The sequence below is a fragment of the Ranitomeya imitator genome, unplaced genomic scaffold (assembly GCF_032444005.1).
Source record: "Ranitomeya imitator isolate aRanImi1 unplaced genomic scaffold, aRanImi1.pri SCAFFOLD_1542, whole genome shotgun sequence".
In the NCBI taxonomy this organism is placed as follows: domain Eukaryota; kingdom Metazoa; phylum Chordata; class Amphibia; order Anura; family Dendrobatidae; genus Ranitomeya; species Ranitomeya imitator.
The window spans coordinates 1-20,099 of NW_027194701.1; the positions used below are offsets into that span (position 1 = coordinate 1).

Sequence of the window (20,099 nt, forward strand, 5' to 3'; positions counted from 1 at the left end):
TGAAATGCGGTGTATGATAGGTATTTGAAAAAAAGGAAAACTGGTGTCTGTGCTGATCTCGAATCTGCTAGTCTTGTGTCTTGTAGATACACCTGTGTGAGGAGTATTCTAATGCTTTTGACCAACCAGGTGCGCTGCCTGCAGTCGATAGAATCTTAGCACGGAACCTTCACCTGCAGTCACAATGGGGATGGTGGGTGTGTCAAAGTGGGCAGAGTTATGCAGATTCAAAACGCGTTGGGCGCAGCTTCAACGAGCACACACAGACACACACAGCCAAACAACCGACCAAAACCCAAGCACACCCGAACTGTCATTGAGAATGCATCCAGAGTTTCTGAAAATGTCTTCCTTGCGGCAATCTTTGGCTAGGTCTCCACAATGGGTGTCGGTTGTAGGCCTGGGTGCGTCTGAAATGGCCAACCATTTCAGGCCATCGCTTCTCGGCCTCCTATGGCTAAGATCAAGTGTAGTATCTGTTCTTATCAGTTTAATATCTGATACGTCCCCCATGTGGGGACCATATATTAAATGGCTTTTTGGAACAGGGAGCTGGAAATGGAGCTTGCTCTGTCCACTCCACGCATTGACCCGCTATTGCAGTCTCTCCGGGAACAGTGCACTCCTTCTCTGATCCGGTTTCTAAAAACAGATTGAATGGAAATTAATCAGCACAGTAAGTTGTCTTGGAACCCTAGATGGGAATTTATTTCAGGGTTGTTAAGGAAGCACATTTCACATGCCGCTGGCTGCCAAATGTAGCATGCTGCTCGATTTCACTTGCCTAATTGCAACATTTTGTGTGCCTTGCTTTCACCTCTGTATGTATGTATGTATGTATGTATGTATGTATGTATGTATGTATGTATGTCAAGCATTGCATTGCATTCAATAGGCAATCAATCAATCAATCAGGCAATCAATTTTCAGTCTTTCCTGGTTGCTGCCACAGGTGTGTTAAGATGTAGGCCTGAATTAGGCCTTTCTTACAGTGTAGCAAATATACTGTGCCATCTACAGAATTAGGCCCCTGCCTGCTGTCAGCACTTGGTATTTAAATTGAAGCATCCAATGAGTAGTTCTGCCATACATACCACATTTGTGACCACCGATCATGAATTCTTTTGGAAGACATTGTTTACCTCTTGTGGACCACCGACTTTGAAATGCGGTGTATGATAGGTATTTGAAAAAAAGGAAAACTGGTGTCTGTGCTGATCTCGAATCTGCTAGTCTTGTGTCTTGTAGATACACCTGTGTGAGGAGTATTCTAATGCTTTTGACCAACCAGGTGCGCTGCCTGCAGTCGATAGAATCTTAGCACGGAACCTTCACCTGCAGTCACAATGGGGATGGTGGGTGTGTCAAAGTGGGCAGAGTTATGCAGATTCAAAACGCGTTGGGCGCAGCTTCAACGAGCACACACAGACACACACAGCCAAACAACCGACCAAAACCCAAGCACACCCGAACTGTCATTGAGAATGCATCCAGAGTTTCTGAAAATGTCTTCCTTGCGGCAATCTTTGGCTAGGTCTCCACAATGGGTGTCGGTTGTAGGCCTGGGTGCGTCTGAAATGGCCAACCATTTCAGGCCATCGCTTCTCGGCCTCCTATGGCTAAGATCAAGTGTAGTATCTGTTCTTATCAGTTTAATATCTGATACGTCCCCCATGTGGGGACCATATATTAAATGGCTTTTTGGAACAGGGAGCTGGAAATGGAGCTTGCTCTGTCCACTCCACGCATTGACCCGCTATTGCAGTCTCTCCGGGAACAGTGCACTCCTTCTCTGATCCGGTTTCTAAAAACAGATTGAATGGAAATTAATCAGCACAGTAAGTTGTCTTGGAACCCTAGATGGGAATTTATTTCAGGGTTGTTAAGGAAGCACATTTCACATGCCGCTGGCTGCCAAATGTAGCATGCTGCTCGATTTCACTTGCCTAATTGCAACATTTTGTGTGCCTTGCTTTCACCTCTGTATGTATGTATGTATGTATGTATGTATGTATGTATGTATGTATGTATGTCAAGCATTGCATTGCATTCAATAGGCAATCAATCAATCAATCAGGCAATCAATTTTCAGTCTTTCCTGGTTGCTGCCACAGGTGTGTTAAGATGTAGGCCTGAATTAGGCCTTTCTTACAGTGTAGCAAATATACTGTGCCATCTACAGAATTAGGCCCCTGCCTGCTGTCAGCACTTGGTATTTAAATTGAAGCATCCAATGAGTAGTTCTGCCATACATACCACATTTGTGACCACCGATCATGAATTCTTTTGGAAGACATTGTTTACCTCTTGTGGACCACCGACTTTGAAATGCGGTGTATGATAGGTATTTGAAAAAAAGGAAAACTGGTGTCTGTGCTGATCTCGAATCTGCTAGTCTTGTGTCTTGTAGATACACCTGTGTGAGGAGTATTCTAATGCTTTTGACCAACCAGGTGCGCTGCCTGCAGTCGATAGAATCTTAGCACGGAACCTTCACCTGCAGTCACAATGGGGATGGTGGGTGTGTCAAAGTGGGCAGAGTTATGCAGATTCAAAACGCGTTGGGCGCAGCTTCAACGAGCACACACAGACACACACAGCCAAACAACCGACCAAAACCCAAGCACACCCGAACTGTCATTGAGAATGCATCCAGAGTTTCTGAAAATGTCTTCCTTGCGGCAATCTTTGGCTAGGTCTCCACAATGGGTGTCGGTTGTAGGCCTGGGTGCGTCTGAAATGGCCAACCATTTCAGGCCATCGCTTCTCGGCCTCCTATGGCTAAGATCAAGTGTAGTATCTGTTCTTATCAGTTTAATATCTGATACGTCCCCCATGTGGGGACCATATATTAAATGGCTTTTTGGAACAGGGAGCTGGAAATGGAGCTTGCTCTGTCCACTCCACGCATTGACCCGCTATTGCAGTCTCTCCGGGAACAGTGCACTCCTTCTCTGATCCGGTTTCTAAAAACAGATTGAATGGGAGAAATTAATCAGCACAGTAAGTTGTCTTGGAACCCTAGATGGGAATTTATTTCAGGGTTGTTAAGGAAGCACATTTCACATGCCGCTGGCTGCCAAATGTAGCATGCTGCTCGATTTCACTTGCCTAATTGCAACATTTTGTGTGCCTTGCTTTCACCTCTGTATGTATGTATGTATGTATGTATGTATGTATGTATGTATGTATGTATGTCAAGCATTGCATTGCATTCAATAGGCAATCAATCAATCAATCAGGCAATCAATTTTCAGTCTTTCCTGGTTGCTGCCACAGGTGTGTTAAGATGTAGGCCTGAATTAGGCCTTTCTTACAGTGTAGCAAATATACTGTGCCATCTACAGAATTAGGCCCCTGCCTGCTGTCAGCACTTGGTATTTAAATTGAAGCATCCAATGAGTAGTTCTGCCATACATACCACATTTGTGACCACCGATCATGAATTCTTTTGGAAGACATTGTTTACCTCTTGTGGACCACCGACTTTGAAATGCGGTGTATGATAGGTATTTGAAAAAAAGGAAAACTGGTGTCTGTGCTGATCTCGAATCTGCTAGTCTTGTGTCTTGTAGATACACCTGTGTGAGGAGTATTCTAATGCTTTTGACCAACCAGGTGCGCTGCCTGCAGTCGATAGAATCTTAGCACGGAACCTTCACCTGCAGTCACAATGGGGATGGTGGGTGTGTCAAAGTGGGCAGAGTTATGCAGATTCAAAACGCGTTGGGCGCAGCTTCAACGAGCACACACAGACACACACAGCCAAACAACCGACCAAAACCCAAGCACACCCGAACTGTCATTGAGAATGCATCCAGAGTTTCTGAAAATGTCTTCCTTGCGGCAATCTTTGGCTAGGTCTCCACAATGGGTGTCGGTTGTAGGCCTGGGTGCGTCTGAAATGGCCAACCATTTCAGGCCATCGCTTCTCGGCCTCCTATGGCTAAGATCAAGTGTAGTATCTGTTCTTATCAGTTTAATATCTGATACGTCCCCCATGTGGGGACCATATATTAAATGGCTTTTTGGAACAGGGAGCTGGAAATGGAGCTTGCTCTGTCCACTCCACGCATTGACCCGCTATTGCAGTCTCTCCGGGAACAGTGCACTCCTTCTCTGATCCGGTTTCTAAAAACAGATTGAATGGAAATTAATCAGCACAGTAAGTTGTCTTGGAACCCTAGATGGGAATTTATTTCAGGGTTGTTAAGGAAGCACATTTCACATGCCGCTGGCTGCCAAATGTAGCATGCTGCTCGATTTCACTTGCCTAATTGCAACATTTTGTGTGCCTTGCTTTCACCTCTGTATGTATGTATGTATGTATGTATGTATGTATGTATGTATGTATGTATGTCAAGCATTGCATTGCATTCAATAGGCAATCAATCAATCAATCAGGCAATCAATTTTCAGTCTTTCCTGGTTGCTGCCACAGGTGTGTTAAGATGTAGGCCTGAATTAGGCCTTTCTTACAGTGTAGCAAATATACTGTGCCATCTACAGAATTAGGCCCCTGCCTGCTGTCAGCACTTGGTATTTAAATTGAAGCATCCAATGAGTAGTTCTGCCATACATACCACATTTGTGACCACCGATCATGAATTCTTTTGGAAGACATTGTTTACCTCTTGTGGACCACCGACTTTGAAATGCGGTGTATGATAGGTATTTGAAAAAAAGGAAAACTGGTGTCTGTGCTGATCTCGAATCTGCTAGTCTTGTGTCTTGTAGATACACCTGTGTGAGGAGTATTCTAATGCTTTTGACCAACCAGGTGCGCTGCCTGCAGTCGATAGAATCTTAGCACGGAACCTTCACCTGCAGTCACAATGGGGATGGTGGGTGTGTCAAAGTGGGCAGAGTTATGCAGATTCAAAACGCGTTGGGCGCAGCTTCAACGAGCACACACAGACACACACAGCCAAACAACCGACCAAAACCCAAGCACACCCGAACTGTCATTGAGAATGCATCCAGAGTTTCTGAAAATGTCTTCCTTGCGGCAATCTTTGGCTAGGTCTCCACAATGGGTGTCGGTTGTAGGCCTGGGTGCGTCTGAAATGGCCAACCATTTCAGGCCATCGCTTCTCGGCCTCCTATGGCTAAGATCAAGTGTAGTATCTGTTCTTATCAGTTTAATATCTGATACGTCCCCCATGTGGGGACCATATATTAAATGGCTTTTTGGAACAGGGAGCTGGAAATGGAGCTTGCTCTGTCCACTCCACGCATTGACCCGCTATTGCAGTCTCTCCGGGAACAGTGCACTCCTTCTCTGATCCGGTTTCTAAAAACAGATTGAATGGAAATTAATCAGCACAGTAAGTTGTCTTGGAACCCTAGATGGGAATTTATTTCAGGGTTGTTAAGGAAGCACATTTCACATGCCGCTGGCTGCCAAATGTAGCATGCTGCTCGATTTCACTTGCCTAATTGCAACATTTTGTGTGCCTTGCTTTCACCTCTGTATGTATGTATGTATGTATGTATGTATGTATGTATGTATGTATGTATGTCAAGCATTGCATTGCATTCAATAGGCAATCAATCAATCAATCAGGCAATCAATTTTCAGTCTTTCCTGGTTGCTGCCACAGGTGTGTTAAGATGTAGGCCTGAATTAGGCCTTTCTTACAGTGTAGCAAATATACTGTGCCATCTACAGAATTAGGCCCCTGCCTGCTGTCAGCACTTGGTATTTAAATTGAAGCATCCAATGAGTAGTTCTGCCATACATACCACATTTGTGACCACCGATCATGAATTCTTTTGGAAGACATTGTTTACCTCTTGTGGACCACCGACTTTGAAATGCGGTGTATGATAGGTATTTGAAAAAAAGGAAAACTGGTGTCTGTGCTGATCTCGAATCTGCTAGTCTTGTGTCTTGTAGATACACCTGTGTGAGGAGTATTCTAATGCTTTTGACCAACCAGGTGCGCTGCCTGCAGTCGATAGAATCTTAGCACGGAACCTTCACCTGCAGTCACAATGGGGATGGTGGGTGTGTCAAAGTGGGCAGAGTTATGCAGATTCAAAACGCGTTGGGCGCAGCTTCAACGAGCACACACAGACACACACAGCCAAACAACCGACCAAAACCCAAGCACACCCGAACTGTCATTGAGAATGCATCCAGAGTTTCTGAAAATGTCTTCCTTGCGGCAATCTTTGGCTAGGTCTCCACAATGGGTGTCGGTTGTAGGCCTGGGTGCGTCTGAAATGGCCAACCATTTCAGGCCATCGCTTCTCGGCCTCCTATGGCTAAGATCAAGTGTAGTATCTGTTCTTATCAGTTTAATATCTGATACGTCCCCCATGTGGGGACCATATATTAAATGGCTTTTTGGAACAGGGAGCTGGAAATGGAGCTTGCTCTGTCCACTCCACGCATTGACCCGCTATTGCAGTCTCTCCGGGAACAGTGCACTCCTTCTCTGATCCGGTTTCTAAAAACAGATTGAATGGAAATTAATCAGCACAGTAAGTTGTCTTGGAACCCTAGATGGGAATTTATTTCAGGGTTGTTAAGGAAGCACATTTCACATGCCGCTGGCTGCCAAATGTAGCATGCTGCTCGATTTCACTTGCCTAATTGCAACATTTTGTGTGCCTTGCTTTCACCTCTGTATGTATGTATGTATGTATGTATGTATGTATGTATGTATGTATGTATGTCAAGCATTGCATTGCATTCAATAGGCAATCAATCAATCAATCAGGCAATCAATTTTCAGTCTTTCCTGGTTGCTGCCACAGGTGTGTTAAGATGTAGGCCTGAATTAGGCCTTTCTTACAGTGTAGCAAATATACTGTGCCATCTACAGAATTAGGCCCCTGCCTGCTGTCAGCACTTGGTATTTAAATTGAAGCATCCAATGAGTAGTTCTGCCATACATACCACATTTGTGACCACCGATCATGAATTCTTTTGGAAGACATTGTTTACCTCTTGTGGACCACCGACTTTGAAATGCGGTGTATGATAGGTATTTGAAAAAAAGGAAAACTGGTGTCTGTGCTGATCTCGAATCTGCTAGTCTTGTGTCTTGTAGATACACCTGTGTGAGGAGTATTCTAATGCTTTTGACCAACCAGGTGCGCTGCCTGCAGTCGATAGAATCTTAGCACGGAACCTTCACCTGCAGTCACAATGGGGATGGTGGGTGTGTCAAAGTGGGCAGAGTTATGCAGATTCAAAACGCGTTGGGCGCAGCTTCAACGAGCACACACAGACACACACAGCCAAACAACCGACCAAAACCCAAGCACACCCGAACTGTCATTGAGAATGCATCCAGAGTTTCTGAAAATGTCTTCCTTGCGGCAATCTTTGGCTAGGTCTCCACAATGGGTGTCGGTTGTAGGCCTGGGTGCGTCTGAAATGGCCAACCATTTCAGGCCATCGCTTCTCGGCCTCCTATGGCTAAGATCAAGTGTAGTATCTGTTCTTATCAGTTTAATATCTGATACGTCCCCCATGTGGGGACCATATATTAAATGGCTTTTTGGAACAGGGAGCTGGAAATGGAGCTTGCTCTGTCCACTCCACGCATTGACCCGCTATTGCAGTCTCTCCGGGAACAGTGCACTCCTTCTCTGATCCGGTTTCTAAAAACAGATTGAATGGAAATTAATCAGCACAGTAAGTTGTCTTGGAACCCTAGATGGGAATTTATTTCAGGGTTGTTAAGGAAGCACATTTCACATGCCGCTGGCTGCCAAATGTAGCATGCTGCTCGATTTCACTTGCCTAATTGCAACATTTTGTGTGCCTTGCTTTCACCTCTGTATGTATGTATGTATGTATGTATGTATGTATGTATGTATGTATGTATGTCAAGCATTGCATTGCATTCAATAGGCAATCAATCAATCAATCAGGCAATCAATTTTCAGTCTTTCCTGGTTGCTGCCACAGGTGTGTTAAGATGTAGGCCTGAATTAGGCCTTTCTTACAGTGTAGCAAATATACTGTGCCATCTACAGAATTAGGCCCCTGCCTGCTGTCAGCACTTGGTATTTAAATTGAAGCATCCAATGAGTAGTTCTGCCATACATACCACATTTGTGACCACCGATCATGAATTCTTTTGGAAGACATTGTTTACCTCTTGTGGACCACCGACTTTGAAATGCGGTGTATGATAGGTATTTGAAAAAAAGGAAAACTGGTGTCTGTGCTGATCTCGAATCTGCTAGTCTTGTGTCTTGTAGATACACCTGTGTGAGGAGTATTCTAATGCTTTTGACCAACCAGGTGCGCTGCCTGCAGTCGATAGAATCTTAGCACGGAACCTTCACCTGCAGTCACAATGGGGATGGTGGGTGTGTCAAAGTGGGCAGAGTTATGCAGATTCAAAACGCGTTGGGCGCAGCTTCAACGAGCACACACAGACACACACAGCCAAACAACCGACCAAAACCCAAGCACACCCGAACTGTCATTGAGAATGCATCCAGAGTTTCTGAAAATGTCTTCCTTGCGGCAATCTTTGGCTAGGTCTCCACAATGGGTGTCGGTTGTAGGCCTGGGTGCGTCTGAAATGGCCAACCATTTCAGGCCATCGCTTCTCGGCCTCCTATGGCTAAGATCAAGTGTAGTATCTGTTCTTATCAGTTTAATATCTGATACGTCCCCCATGTGGGGACCATATATTAAATGGCTTTTTGGAACAGGGAGCTGGAAATGGAGCTTGCTCTGTCCACTCCACGCATTGACCCGCTATTGCAGTCTCTCCGGGAACAGTGCACTCCTTCTCTGATCCGGTTTCTAAAAACAGATTGAATGGAAATTAATCAGCACAGTAAGTTGTCTTGGAACCCTAGATGGGAATTTATTTCAGGGTTGTTAAGGAAGCACATTTCACATGCCGCTGGCTGCCAAATGTAGCATGCTGCTCGATTTCACTTGCCTAATTGCAACATTTTGTGTGCCTTGCTTTCACCTCTGTATGTATGTATGTATGTATGTATGTATGTATGTATGTATGTATGTATGTCAAGCATTGCATTGCATTCAATAGGCAATCAATCAATCAATCAGGCAATCAATTTTCAGTCTTTCCTGGTTGCTGCCACAGGTGTGTTAAGATGTAGGCCTGAATTAGGCCTTTCTTACAGTGTAGCAAATATACTGTGCCATCTACAGAATTAGGCCCCTGCCTGCTGTCAGCACTTGGTATTTAAATTGAAGCATCCAATGAGTAGTTCTGCCATACATACCACATTTGTGACCACCGATCATGAATTCTTTTGGAAGACATTGTTTACCTCTTGTGGACCACCGACTTTGAAATGCGGTGTATGATAGGTATTTGAAAAAAAGGAAAACTGGTGTCTGTGCTGATCTCGAATCTGCTAGTCTTGTGTCTTGTAGATACACCTGTGTGAGGAGTATTCTAATGCTTTTGACCAACCAGGTGCGCTGCCTGCAGTCGATAGAATCTTAGCACGGAACCTTCACCTGCAGTCACAATGGGGATGGTGGGTGTGTCAAAGTGGGCAGAGTTATGCAGATTCAAAACGCGTTGGGCGCAGCTTCAACGAGCACACACAGACACACACAGCCAAACAACCGACCAAAACCCAAGCACACCCGAACTGTCATTGAGAATGCATCCAGAGTTTCTGAAAATGTCTTCCTTGCGGCAATCTTTGGCTAGGTCTCCACAATGGGTGTCGGTTGTAGGCCTGGGTGCGTCTGAAATGGCCAACCATTTCAGGCCATCGCTTCTCGGCCTCCTATGGCTAAGATCAAGTGTAGTATCTGTTCTTATCAGTTTAATATCTGATACGTCCCCCATGTGGGGACCATATATTAAATGGCTTTTTGGAACAGGGAGCTGGAAATGGAGCTTGCTCTGTCCACTCCACGCATTGACCCGCTATTGCAGTCTCTCCGGGAACAGTGCACTCCTTCTCTGATCCGGTTTCTAAAAACAGATTGAATGGAAATTAATCAGCACAGTAAGTTGTCTTGGAACCCTAGATGGGAATTTATTTCAGGGTTGTTAAGGAAGCACATTTCACATGCCGCTGGCTGCCAAATGTAGCATGCTGCTCGATTTCACTTGCCTAATTGCAACATTTTGTGTGCCTTGCTTTCACCTCTGTATGTATGTATGTATGTATGTATGTATGTATGTATGTATGTATGTATGTCAAGCATTGCATTGCATTCAATAGGCAATCAATCAATCAATCAGGCAATCAATTTTCAGTCTTTCCTGGTTGCTGCCACAGGTGTGTTAAGATGTAGGCCTGAATTAGGCCTTTCTTACAGTGTAGCAAATATACTGTGCCATCTACAGAATTAGGCCCCTGCCTGCTGTCAGCACTTGGTATTTAAATTGAAGCATCCAATGAGTAGTTCTGCCATACATACCACATTTGTGACCACCGATCATGAATTCTTTTGGAAGACATTGTTTACCTCTTGTGGACCACCGACTTTGAAATGCGGTGTATGATAGGTATTTGAAAAAAAGGAAAACTGGTGTCTGTGCTGATCTCGAATCTGCTAGTCTTGTGTCTTGTAGATACACCTGTGTGAGGAGTATTCTAATGCTTTTGACCAACCAGGTGCGCTGCCTGCAGTCGATAGAATCTTAGCACGGAACCTTCACCTGCAGTCACAATGGGGATGGTGGGTGTGTCAAAGTGGGCAGAGTTATGCAGATTCAAAACGCGTTGGGCGCAGCTTCAACGAGCACACACAGACACACACAGCCAAACAACCGACCAAAACCCAAGCACACCCGAACTGTCATTGAGAATGCATCCAGAGTTTCTGAAAATGTCTTCCTTGCGGCAATCTTTGGCTAGGTCTCCACAATGGGTGTCGGTTGTAGGCCTGGGTGCGTCTGAAATGGCCAACCATTTCAGGCCATCGCTTCTCGGCCTCCTATGGCTAAGATCAAGTGTAGTATCTGTTCTTATCAGTTTAATATCTGATACGTCCCCCATGTGGGGACCATATATTAAATGGCTTTTTGGAACAGGGAGCTGGAAATGGAGCTTGCTCTGTCCACTCCACGCATTGACCCGCTATTGCAGTCTCTCCGGGAACAGTGCACTCCTTCTCTGATCCGGTTTCTAAAAACAGATTGAATGGAAATTAATCAGCACAGTAAGTTGTCTTGGAACCCTAGATGGGAATTTATTTCAGGGTTGTTAAGGAAGCACATTTCACATGCCGCTGGCTGCCAAATGTAGCATGCTGCTCGATTTCACTTGCCTAATTGCAACATTTTGTGTGCCTTGCTTTCACCTCTGTATGTATGTATGTATGTATGTATGTATGTATGTATGTATGTATGTATGTCAAGCATTGCATTGCATTCAATAGGCAATCAATCAATCAATCAGGCAATCAATTTTCAGTCTTTCCTGGTTGCTGCCACAGGTGTGTTAAGATGTAGGCCTGAATTAGGCCTTTCTTACAGTGTAGCAAATATACTGTGCCATCTACAGAATTAGGCCCCTGCCTGCTGTCAGCACTTGGTATTTAAATTGAAGCATCCAATGAGTAGTTCTGCCATACATACCACATTTGTGACCACCGATCATGAATTCTTTTGGAAGACATTGTTTACCTCTTGTGGACCACCGACTTTGAAATGCGGTGTATGATAGGTATTTGAAAAAAAGGAAAACTGGTGTCTGTGCTGATCTCGAATCTGCTAGTCTTGTGTCTTGTAGATACACCTGTGTGAGGAGTATTCTAATGCTTTTGACCAACCAGGTGCGCTGCCTGCAGTCGATAGAATCTTAGCACGGAACCTTCACCTGCAGTCACAATGGGGATGGTGGGTGTGTCAAAGTGGGCAGAGTTATGCAGATTCAAAACGCGTTGGGCGCAGCTTCAACGAGCACACACAGACACACACAGCCAAACAACCGACCAAAACCCAAGCACACCCGAACTGTCATTGAGAATGCATCCAGAGTTTCTGAAAATGTCTTCCTTGCGGCAATCTTTGGCTAGGTCTCCACAATGGGTGTCGGTTGTAGGCCTGGGTGCGTCTGAAATGGCCAACCATTTCAGGCCATCGCTTCTCTCGGCCTCCTATGGCTAAGATCAAGTGTAGTATCTGTTCTTATCAGTTTAATATCTGATACGTCCCCCATGTGGGGACCATATATTAAATGGCTTTTTGGAACAGGGAGCTGGAAATGGAGCTTGCTCTGTCCACTCCACGCATTGACCCGCTATTGCAGTCTCTCCGGGAACAGTGCACTCCTTCTCTGATCCGGTTTCTAAAAACAGATTGAATGGAAATTAATCAGCACAGTAAGTTGTCTTGGAACCCTAGATGGGAATTTATTTCAGGGTTGTTAAGGAAGCACATTTCACATGCCGCTGGCTGCCAAATGTAGCATGCTGCTCGATTTCACTTGCCTAATTGCAACATTTTGTGTGCCTTGCTTTCACCTCTGTATGTATGTATGTATGTATGTATGTATGTATGTATGTATGTATGTATGTCAAGCATTGCATTGCATTCAATAGGCAATCAATCAATCAATCAGGCAATCAATTTTCAGTCTTTCCTGGTTGCTGCCACAGGTGTGTTAAGATGTAGGCCTGAATTAGGCCTTTCTTACAGTGTAGCAAATATACTGTGCCATCTACAGAATTAGGCCCCTGCCTGCTGTCAGCACTTGGTATTTAAATTGAAGCATCCAATGAGTAGTTCTGCCATACATACCACATTTGTGACCACCGATCATGAATTCTTTTGGAAGACATTGTTTACCTCTTGTGGACCACCGACTTTGAAATGCGGTGTATGATAGGTATTTGAAAAAAAGGAAAACTGGTGTCTGTGCTGATCTCGAATCTGCTAGTCTTGTGTCTTGTAGATACACCTGTGTGAGGAGTATTCTAATGCTTTTGACCAACCAGGTGCGCTGCCTGCAGTCGATAGAATCTTAGCACGGAACCTTCACCTGCAGTCACAATGGGGATGGTGGGTGTGTCAAAGTGGGCAGAGTTATGCAGATTCAAAACGCGTTGGGCGCAGCTTCAACGAGCACACACAGACACACACAGCCAAACAACCGACCAAAACCCAAGCACACCCGAACTGTCATTGAGAATGCATCCAGAGTTTCTGAAAATGTCTTCCTTGCGGCAATCTTTGGCTAGGTCTCCACAATGGGTGTCGGTTGTAGGCCTGGGTGCGTCTGAAATGGCCAACCATTTCAGGCCATCGCTTCTCGGCCTCCTATGGCTAAGATCAAGTGTAGTATCTGTTCTTATCAGTTTAATATCTGATACGTCCCCCATGTGGGGACCATATATTAAATGGCTTTTTGGAACAGGGAGCTGGAAATGGAGCTTGCTCTGTCCACTCCACGCATTGACCCGCTATTGCAGTCTCTCCGGGAACAGTGCACTCCTTCTCTGATCCGGTTTCTAAAAACAGATTGAATGGAAATTAATCAGCACAGTAAGTTGTCTTGGAACCCTAGATGGGAATTTATTTCAGGGTTGTTAAGGAAGCACATTTCACATGCCGCTGGCTGCCAAATGTAGCATGCTGCTCGATTTCACTTGCCTAATTGCAACATTTTGTGTGCCTTGCTTTCACCTCTGTATGTATGTATGTATGTATGTATGTATGTATGTATGTATGTATGTATGTCAAGCATTGCATTGCATTCAATAGGCAATCAATCAATCAATCAGGCAATCAATTTTCAGTCTTTCCTGGTTGCTGCCACAGGTGTGTTAAGATGTAGGCCTGAATTAGGCCTTTCTTACAGTGTAGCAAATATACTGTGCCATCTACAGAATTAGGCCCCTGCCTGCTGTCAGCACTTGGTATTTAAATTGAAGCATCCAATGAGTAGTTCTGCCATACATACCACATTTGTGACCACCGATCATGAATTCTTTTGGAAGACATTGTTTACCTCTTGTGGACCACCGACTTTGAAATGCGGTGTATGATAGGTATTTGAAAAAAAGGAAAACTGGTGTCTGTGCTGATCTCGAATCTGCTAGTCTTGTGTCTTGTAGATACACCTGTGTGAGGAGTATTCTAATGCTTTTGACCAACCAGGTGCGCTGCCTGCAGTCGATAGAATCTTAGCACGGAACCTTCACCTGCAGTCACAATGGGGATGGTGGGTGTGTCAAAGTGGGCAGAGTTATGCAGATTCAAAACGCGTTGGGCGCAGCTTCAACGAGCACACACAGACACACACAGCCAAACAACCGACCAAAACCCAAGCACACCCGAACTGTCATTGAGAATGCATCCAGAGTTTCTGAAAATGTCTTCCTTGCGGCAATCTTTGGCTAGGTCTCCACAATGGGTGTCGGTTGTAGGCCTGGGTGCGTCTGAAATGGCCAACCATTTCAGGCCATCGCTTCTCGGCCTCCTATGGCTAAGATCAAGTGTAGTATCTGTTCTTATCAGTTTAATATCTGATACGTCCCCCATGTGGGGACCATATATTAAATGGCTTTTTGGAACAGGGAGCTGGAAATGGAGCTTGCTCTGTCCACTCCACGCATTGACCCGCTATTGCAGTCTCTCCGGGAACAGTGCACTCCTTCTCTGATCCGGTTTCTAAAAACAGATTGAATGGAAATTAATCAGCACAGTAAGTTGTCTTGGAACCCTAGATGGGAATTTATTTCAGGGTTGTTAAGGAAGCACATTTCACATGCCGCTGGCTGCCAAATGTAGCATGCTGCTCGATTTCACTTGCCTAATTGCAACATTTTGTGTGCCTTGCTTTCACCTCTGTATGTATGTATGTATGTATGTATGTATGTATGTATGTATGTATGTATGTCAAGCATTGCATTGCATTCAATAGGCAATCAATCAATCAATCAGGCAATCAATTTTCAGTCTTTCCTGGTTGCTGCCACAGGTGTGTTAAGATGTAGGCCTGAATTAGGCCTTTCTTACAGTGTAGCAAATATACTGTGCCATCTACAGAATTAGGCCCCTGCCTGCTGTCAGCACTTGGTATTTAAATTGAAGCATCCAATGAGTAGTTCTGCCATACATACCACATTTGTGACCACCGATCATGAATTCTTTTGGAAGACATTGTTTACCTCTTGTGGACCACCGACTTTGAAATGCGGTGTATGATAGGTATTTGAAAAAAAGGAAAACTGGTGTCTGTGCTGATCTCGAATCTGCTAGTCTTGTGTCTTGTAGATACACCTGTGTGAGGAGTATTCTAATGCTTTTGACCAACCAGGTGCGCTGCCTGCAGTCGATAGAATCTTAGCACGGAACCTTCACCTGCAGTCACAATGGGGATGGTGGGTGTGTCAAAGTGGGCAGAGTTATGCAGATTCAAAACGCGTTGGGCGCAGCTTCAACGAGCACACACAGACACACACAGCCAAACAACCGACCAAAACCCAAGCACACCCGAACTGTCATTGAGAATGCATCCAGAGTTTCTGAAAATGTCTTCCTTGCGGCAATCTTTGGCTAGGTCTCCACAATGGGTGTCGGTTGTAGGCCTGGGTGCGTCTGAAATGGCCAACCATTTCAGGCCATCGCTTCTCGGCCTCCTATGGCTAAGATCAAGTGTAGTATCTGTTCTTATCAGTTTAATATCTGATACGTCCCCCATGTGGGGACCATATATTAAATGGCTTTTTGGAACAGGGAGCTGGAAATGGAGCTTGCTCTGTCCACTCCACGCATTGACCCGCTATTGCAGTCTCTCCGGGAACAGTGCACTCCTTCTCTGATCCGGTTTCTAAAAACAGATTGAATGGAAATTAATCAGCACAGTAAGTTGTCTTGGAACCCTAGATGGGAATTTATTTCAGGGTTGTTAAGGAAGCACATTTCACATGCCGCTGGCTGCCAAATGTAGCATGCTGCTCGATTTCACTTGCCTAATTGCAACATTTTGTGTGCCTTGCTTTCACCTCTGTATGTATGTATGTATGTATGTATGTATGTATGTATGTATGTATGTATGTCAAGCATTGCATTGCATTCAATAGGCAATCAATCAATCAATCAGGCAATCAATTTTCAGTCTTTCCTGGTTGCTGCCACAGGTGTGTTAAGATGTAGGCCTGAATTAGGCCTTTCTTACAGTGTAGCAAATATACTGTGCCATCTACAGAATTAGGCCCCTGCCTGCTGTCAGCACTTGGTATTTAAATTGAAGCATCCAATGAGTAGTTCTGCCATACATACCACATTTGTGACCACCGATCATGAATTCTTTTGGAAGACATTGTTTACCTCTTGTGGACCACCGACTTTGAAATGCGGTGTATGATAGGTATTTGAAAAAAAGGAAAACTGGTGTCTGTGCTGATCTCGAATCTGCTAGTCTTGTGTCTTGTAGATACACCTGTGTGAGGAGTATTCTAATGCTTTTGACCAACCAGGTGCGCTGCCTGCAGTCGATAGAATCTTAGCACGGAACCTTCACCTGCAGTCACAATGGGGATGGTGGGTGTGTCAAAGTGGGCAGAGTTATGCAGATTCAAAACGCGTTGGGCGCAGCTTCAACGAGCACACACAGACACACACAGCCAAACAACCGACCAAAACCCAAGCACACCCGAACTGTCATTGAGAATGCATCCAGAGTTTCTGAAAATGTCTTCCTTGCGGCAATCTTTGGCTAGGTCTCCACAATGGGTGTCGGTTGTAGGCCTGGGTGCGTCTGAAATGGCCAACCATTTCAGGCCATCGCTTCTCGGCCTCCTATGGCTAAGATCAAGTGTAGTATCTGTTCTTATCAGTTTAATATCTGATACGTCCCCCATGTGGGGACCATATATTAAATGGCTTTTTGGAACAGGGAGCTGGAAATGGAGCTTGCTCTGTCCACTCCACGCATTGACCCGCTATTGCAGTCTCTCCGGGAACAGTGCACTCCTTCTCTGATCCGGTTTCTAAAAACAGATTGAATGGAAATTAATCAGCACAGTAAGTTGTCTTGGAACCCTAGATGGGAATTTATTTCAGGGTTGTTAAGGAAGCACATTTCACATGCCGCTGGCTGCCAAATGTAGCATGCTGCTCGATTTCACTTGCCTAATTGCAACATTTTGTGTGCCTTGCTTTCACCTCTGTATGTATGTATGTATGTATGTATGTATGTATGTATGTATGTATGTATGTCAAGCATTGCATTGCATTCAATAGGCAATCAATCAATCAATCAGGCAATCAATTTTCAGTCTTTCCTGGTTGCTGCCACAGGTGTGTTAAGATGTAGGCCTGAATTAGGCCTTTCTTACAGTGTAGCAAATATACTGTGCCATCTACAGAATTAGGCCCCTGCCTGCTGTCAGCACTTGGTATTTAAATTGAAGCATCCAATGAGTAGTTCTGCCATACATACCACATTTGTGACCACCGATCATGAATTCTTTTGGAAGACATTGTTTACCTCTTGTGGACCACCGACTTTGAAATGCGGTGTATGATAGGTATTTGAAAAAAAGGAAAACTGGTGTCTGTGCTGATCTCGAATCTGCTAGTCTTGTGTCTTGTAGATACACCTGTGTGAGGAGTATTCTAATGCTTTTGACCAACCAGGTGCGCTGCCTGCAGTCGATAGAATCTTAGCACGGAACCTTCACCTGCAGTCACAATGGGGATGGTGGGTGTGTCAAAGTGGGCAGAGTTATGCAGATTCAAAACGCGTTGGGCGCAGCTTCAACGAGCACACACAGACACACACAGCCAAACAACCGACCAAAACCCAAGCACACCCGAACTGTCATTGAGAATGCATCCAGAGTTTCTGAAAATGTCTTCCTTGCGGCAATCTTTGGCTAGGTCTCCACAATGGGTGTCGGTTGTAGGCCTGGGTGCGTCTGAAATGGCCAACCATTTCAGGCCATCGCTTCTCGGCCTCCTATGGCTAAGATCAAGTGTAGTATCTGTTCTTATCAGTTTAATATCTGATACGTCCCCCATGTGGGGACCATATATTAAATGGCTTTTTGGAACAGGGAGCTGGAAATGGAGCTTGCTCTGTCCACTCCACGCATTGACCCGCTATTGCAGTCTCTCCGGGAACAGTGCACTCCTTCTCTGATCCGGTTTCTAAAAACAGATTGAATGGAAATTAATCAGCACAGTAAGTTGTCTTGGAACCCTAGATGGGAATTTATTTCAGGGTTGTTAAGGAAGCACATTTCACATGCCGCTGGCTGCCAAATGTAGCATGCTGCTCGATTTCACTTGCCTAATTGCAACATTTTGTGTGCCTTGCTTTCACCTCTGTATGTATGTATGTATGTATGTATGTATGTATGTATGTATGTATGTATGTCAAGCATTGCATTGCATTCAATAGGCAATCAATCAATCAATCAGGCAATCAATTTTCAGTCTTTCCTGGTTGCTGCCACAGGTGTGTTAAGATGTAGGCCTGAATTAGGCCTTTCTTACAGTGTAGCAAATATACTGTGCCATCTACAGAATTAGGCCCCTGCCTGCTGTCAGCACTTGGTATTTAAATTGAAGCATCCAATGAGTAGTTCTGCCATACATACCACATTTGTGACCACCGATCATGAATTCTTTTGGAAGACATTGTTTACCTCTTGTGGACCACCGACTTTGAAATGCGGTGTATGATAGGTATTTGAAAAAAAGGAAAACTGGTGTCTGTGCTGATCTCGAATCTGCTAGTCTTGTGTCTTGTAGATACACCTGTGTGAGGAGTATTCTAATGCTTTTGACCAACCAGGTGCGCTGCCTGCAGTCGATAGAATCTTAGCACGGAACCTTCACCTGCAGTCACAATGGGGATGGTGGGTGTGTCAAAGTGGGCAGAGTTATGCAGATTCAAAACGCGTTGGGCGCAGCTTCAACGAGCACACACAGACACACACAGCCAAACAACCGACCAAAACCCAAGCACACCCGAACTGTCATTGAGAATGCATCCAGAGTTTCTGAAAATGTCTTCCTTGCGGCAATCTTTGGCTAGGTCTCCACAATGGGTGTCGGTTGTAGGCCTGGGTGCGTCTGAAATGGCCAACCATTTCAGGCCATCGCTTCTCGGCCTCCTATGGCTAAGATCAAGTGTAGTATCTGTTCTTATCAGTTTAATATCTGATACGTCCCCCATGTGGGGACCATATATTAAATGGCTTTTTGGAACAGGGAGCTGGAAATGGAGCTTGCTCTGTCCACTCCACGCATTGACCCGCTATTGCAGTCTCTCCGGGAACAGTGCACTCCTTCTCTGATCCGGTTTCTAAAAACAGATTGAATGGAAATTAATCAGCACAGTAAGTTGTCTTGGAACCCTAGATGGGAATTTATTTCAGGGTTGTTAAGGAAGCACATTTCACATGCCGCTGGCTGCCAAATGTAGCATGCTGCTCGATTTCACTTGCCTAATTGCAACATTTTGTGTGCCTTGCTTTCACCTCTGTATGTATGTATGTATGTATGTATGTATGTATGTATGTATGTATGTATGTCAAGCATTGCATTGCATTCAATAGGCAATCAATCAATCAATCAGGCAATCAATTTTCAGTCTTTCCTGGTTGCTGCCACAGGTGTGTTAAGATGTAGGCCTGAATTAGGCCTTTCTTACAGTGTAGCAAATATACTGTGCCATCTACAGAATTAGGCCCCTGCCTGCTGTCAGCACTTGGTATTTAAATTGAAGCATCCAATGAGTAGTTCTGCCATACATACCACATTTGTGACCACCGATCATGAATTCTTTTGGAAGACATTGTTTACCTCTTGTGGACCACCGACTTTGAAATGCGGTGTATGATAGGTATTTGAAAAAAAGGAAAACTGGTGTCTGTGCTGATCTCGAATCTGCTAGTCTTGTGTCTTGTAGATACACCTGTGTGAGGAGTATTCTAATGCTTTTGACCAACCAGGTGCGCTGCCTGCAGTCGATAGAATCTTAGCACGGAACCTTCACCTGCAGTCACAATGGGGATGGTGGGTGTGTCAAAGTGGGCAGAGTTATGCAGATTCAAAACGCGTTGGGCGCAGCTTCAACGAGCACACACAGACACACACAGCCAAACAACCGACCAAAACCCAAGCACACCCGAACTGTCATTGAGAATGCATCCAGAGTTTCTG

At 44.8% G+C, this 20,099-nt stretch overlaps 17 non-coding genes across 17 annotated transcripts; all 17 read left to right on the plus strand.

Annotated features, from left to right (window-relative positions):
- The first annotated feature begins 435 nt into the window (after window positions 1-435).
- Window positions 436-628, plus strand: LOC138656279 (U2 spliceosomal RNA). Its single transcript, XR_011316862.1, has one exon. It is a non-coding gene; the product is annotated as a U2 spliceosomal RNA (small nuclear RNA).
- A 969-nt stretch (window positions 629-1,597) lies between these two features.
- LOC138656291 (U2 spliceosomal RNA) lies at window positions 1,598-1,790 on the plus strand. The gene has a single exon (XR_011316873.1). It is a non-coding gene; the product is annotated as a U2 spliceosomal RNA (small nuclear RNA).
- Window positions 1,791-2,759: 969 nt separating this feature from the next.
- On the plus strand, window positions 2,760-2,952 carry LOC138656303 (U2 spliceosomal RNA). The gene has a single exon (XR_011316884.1). It is a non-coding gene; the product is annotated as a U2 spliceosomal RNA (small nuclear RNA).
- Window positions 2,953-3,924: 972 nt separating this feature from the next.
- On the plus strand, window positions 3,925-4,117 carry LOC138656304 (U2 spliceosomal RNA). The gene has a single exon (XR_011316885.1). It is a non-coding gene; the product is annotated as a U2 spliceosomal RNA (small nuclear RNA).
- Window positions 4,118-5,086: 969 nt separating this feature from the next.
- On the plus strand, window positions 5,087-5,279 carry LOC138656305 (U2 spliceosomal RNA). Its single transcript, XR_011316886.1, has one exon. It is a non-coding gene; the product is annotated as a U2 spliceosomal RNA (small nuclear RNA).
- Window positions 5,280-6,248: 969 nt separating this feature from the next.
- LOC138656280 (U2 spliceosomal RNA) lies at window positions 6,249-6,441 on the plus strand. Its single transcript, XR_011316863.1, has one exon. It is a non-coding gene; the product is annotated as a U2 spliceosomal RNA (small nuclear RNA).
- A 969-nt stretch (window positions 6,442-7,410) lies between these two features.
- Window positions 7,411-7,603, plus strand: LOC138656281 (U2 spliceosomal RNA). The gene has a single exon (XR_011316864.1). It is a non-coding gene; the product is annotated as a U2 spliceosomal RNA (small nuclear RNA).
- A 969-nt stretch (window positions 7,604-8,572) lies between these two features.
- Window positions 8,573-8,765, plus strand: LOC138656282 (U2 spliceosomal RNA). Its single transcript, XR_011316865.1, has one exon. It is a non-coding gene; the product is annotated as a U2 spliceosomal RNA (small nuclear RNA).
- Window positions 8,766-9,734: 969 nt separating this feature from the next.
- LOC138656284 (U2 spliceosomal RNA) lies at window positions 9,735-9,927 on the plus strand. The gene has a single exon (XR_011316866.1). It is a non-coding gene; the product is annotated as a U2 spliceosomal RNA (small nuclear RNA).
- A 969-nt stretch (window positions 9,928-10,896) lies between these two features.
- LOC138656285 (U2 spliceosomal RNA) lies at window positions 10,897-11,089 on the plus strand. The gene has a single exon (XR_011316867.1). It is a non-coding gene; the product is annotated as a U2 spliceosomal RNA (small nuclear RNA).
- Window positions 11,090-12,058: 969 nt separating this feature from the next.
- LOC138656302 (U2 spliceosomal RNA) lies at window positions 12,059-12,253 on the plus strand. Its single transcript, XR_011316883.1, has one exon. It is a non-coding gene; the product is annotated as a U2 spliceosomal RNA (small nuclear RNA).
- A 969-nt stretch (window positions 12,254-13,222) lies between these two features.
- Window positions 13,223-13,415, plus strand: LOC138656286 (U2 spliceosomal RNA). Its single transcript, XR_011316868.1, has one exon. It is a non-coding gene; the product is annotated as a U2 spliceosomal RNA (small nuclear RNA).
- Window positions 13,416-14,384: 969 nt separating this feature from the next.
- LOC138656287 (U2 spliceosomal RNA) lies at window positions 14,385-14,577 on the plus strand. Its single transcript, XR_011316869.1, has one exon. It is a non-coding gene; the product is annotated as a U2 spliceosomal RNA (small nuclear RNA).
- A 969-nt stretch (window positions 14,578-15,546) lies between these two features.
- Window positions 15,547-15,739, plus strand: LOC138656288 (U2 spliceosomal RNA). The gene has a single exon (XR_011316870.1). It is a non-coding gene; the product is annotated as a U2 spliceosomal RNA (small nuclear RNA).
- A 969-nt stretch (window positions 15,740-16,708) lies between these two features.
- LOC138656289 (U2 spliceosomal RNA) lies at window positions 16,709-16,901 on the plus strand. The gene has a single exon (XR_011316871.1). It is a non-coding gene; the product is annotated as a U2 spliceosomal RNA (small nuclear RNA).
- A 969-nt stretch (window positions 16,902-17,870) lies between these two features.
- Window positions 17,871-18,063, plus strand: LOC138656290 (U2 spliceosomal RNA). Its single transcript, XR_011316872.1, has one exon. It is a non-coding gene; the product is annotated as a U2 spliceosomal RNA (small nuclear RNA).
- A 969-nt stretch (window positions 18,064-19,032) lies between these two features.
- Window positions 19,033-19,225, plus strand: LOC138656292 (U2 spliceosomal RNA). Its single transcript, XR_011316874.1, has one exon. It is a non-coding gene; the product is annotated as a U2 spliceosomal RNA (small nuclear RNA).
- The last annotated feature ends 874 nt before the right edge of the window (window positions 19,226-20,099 follow it).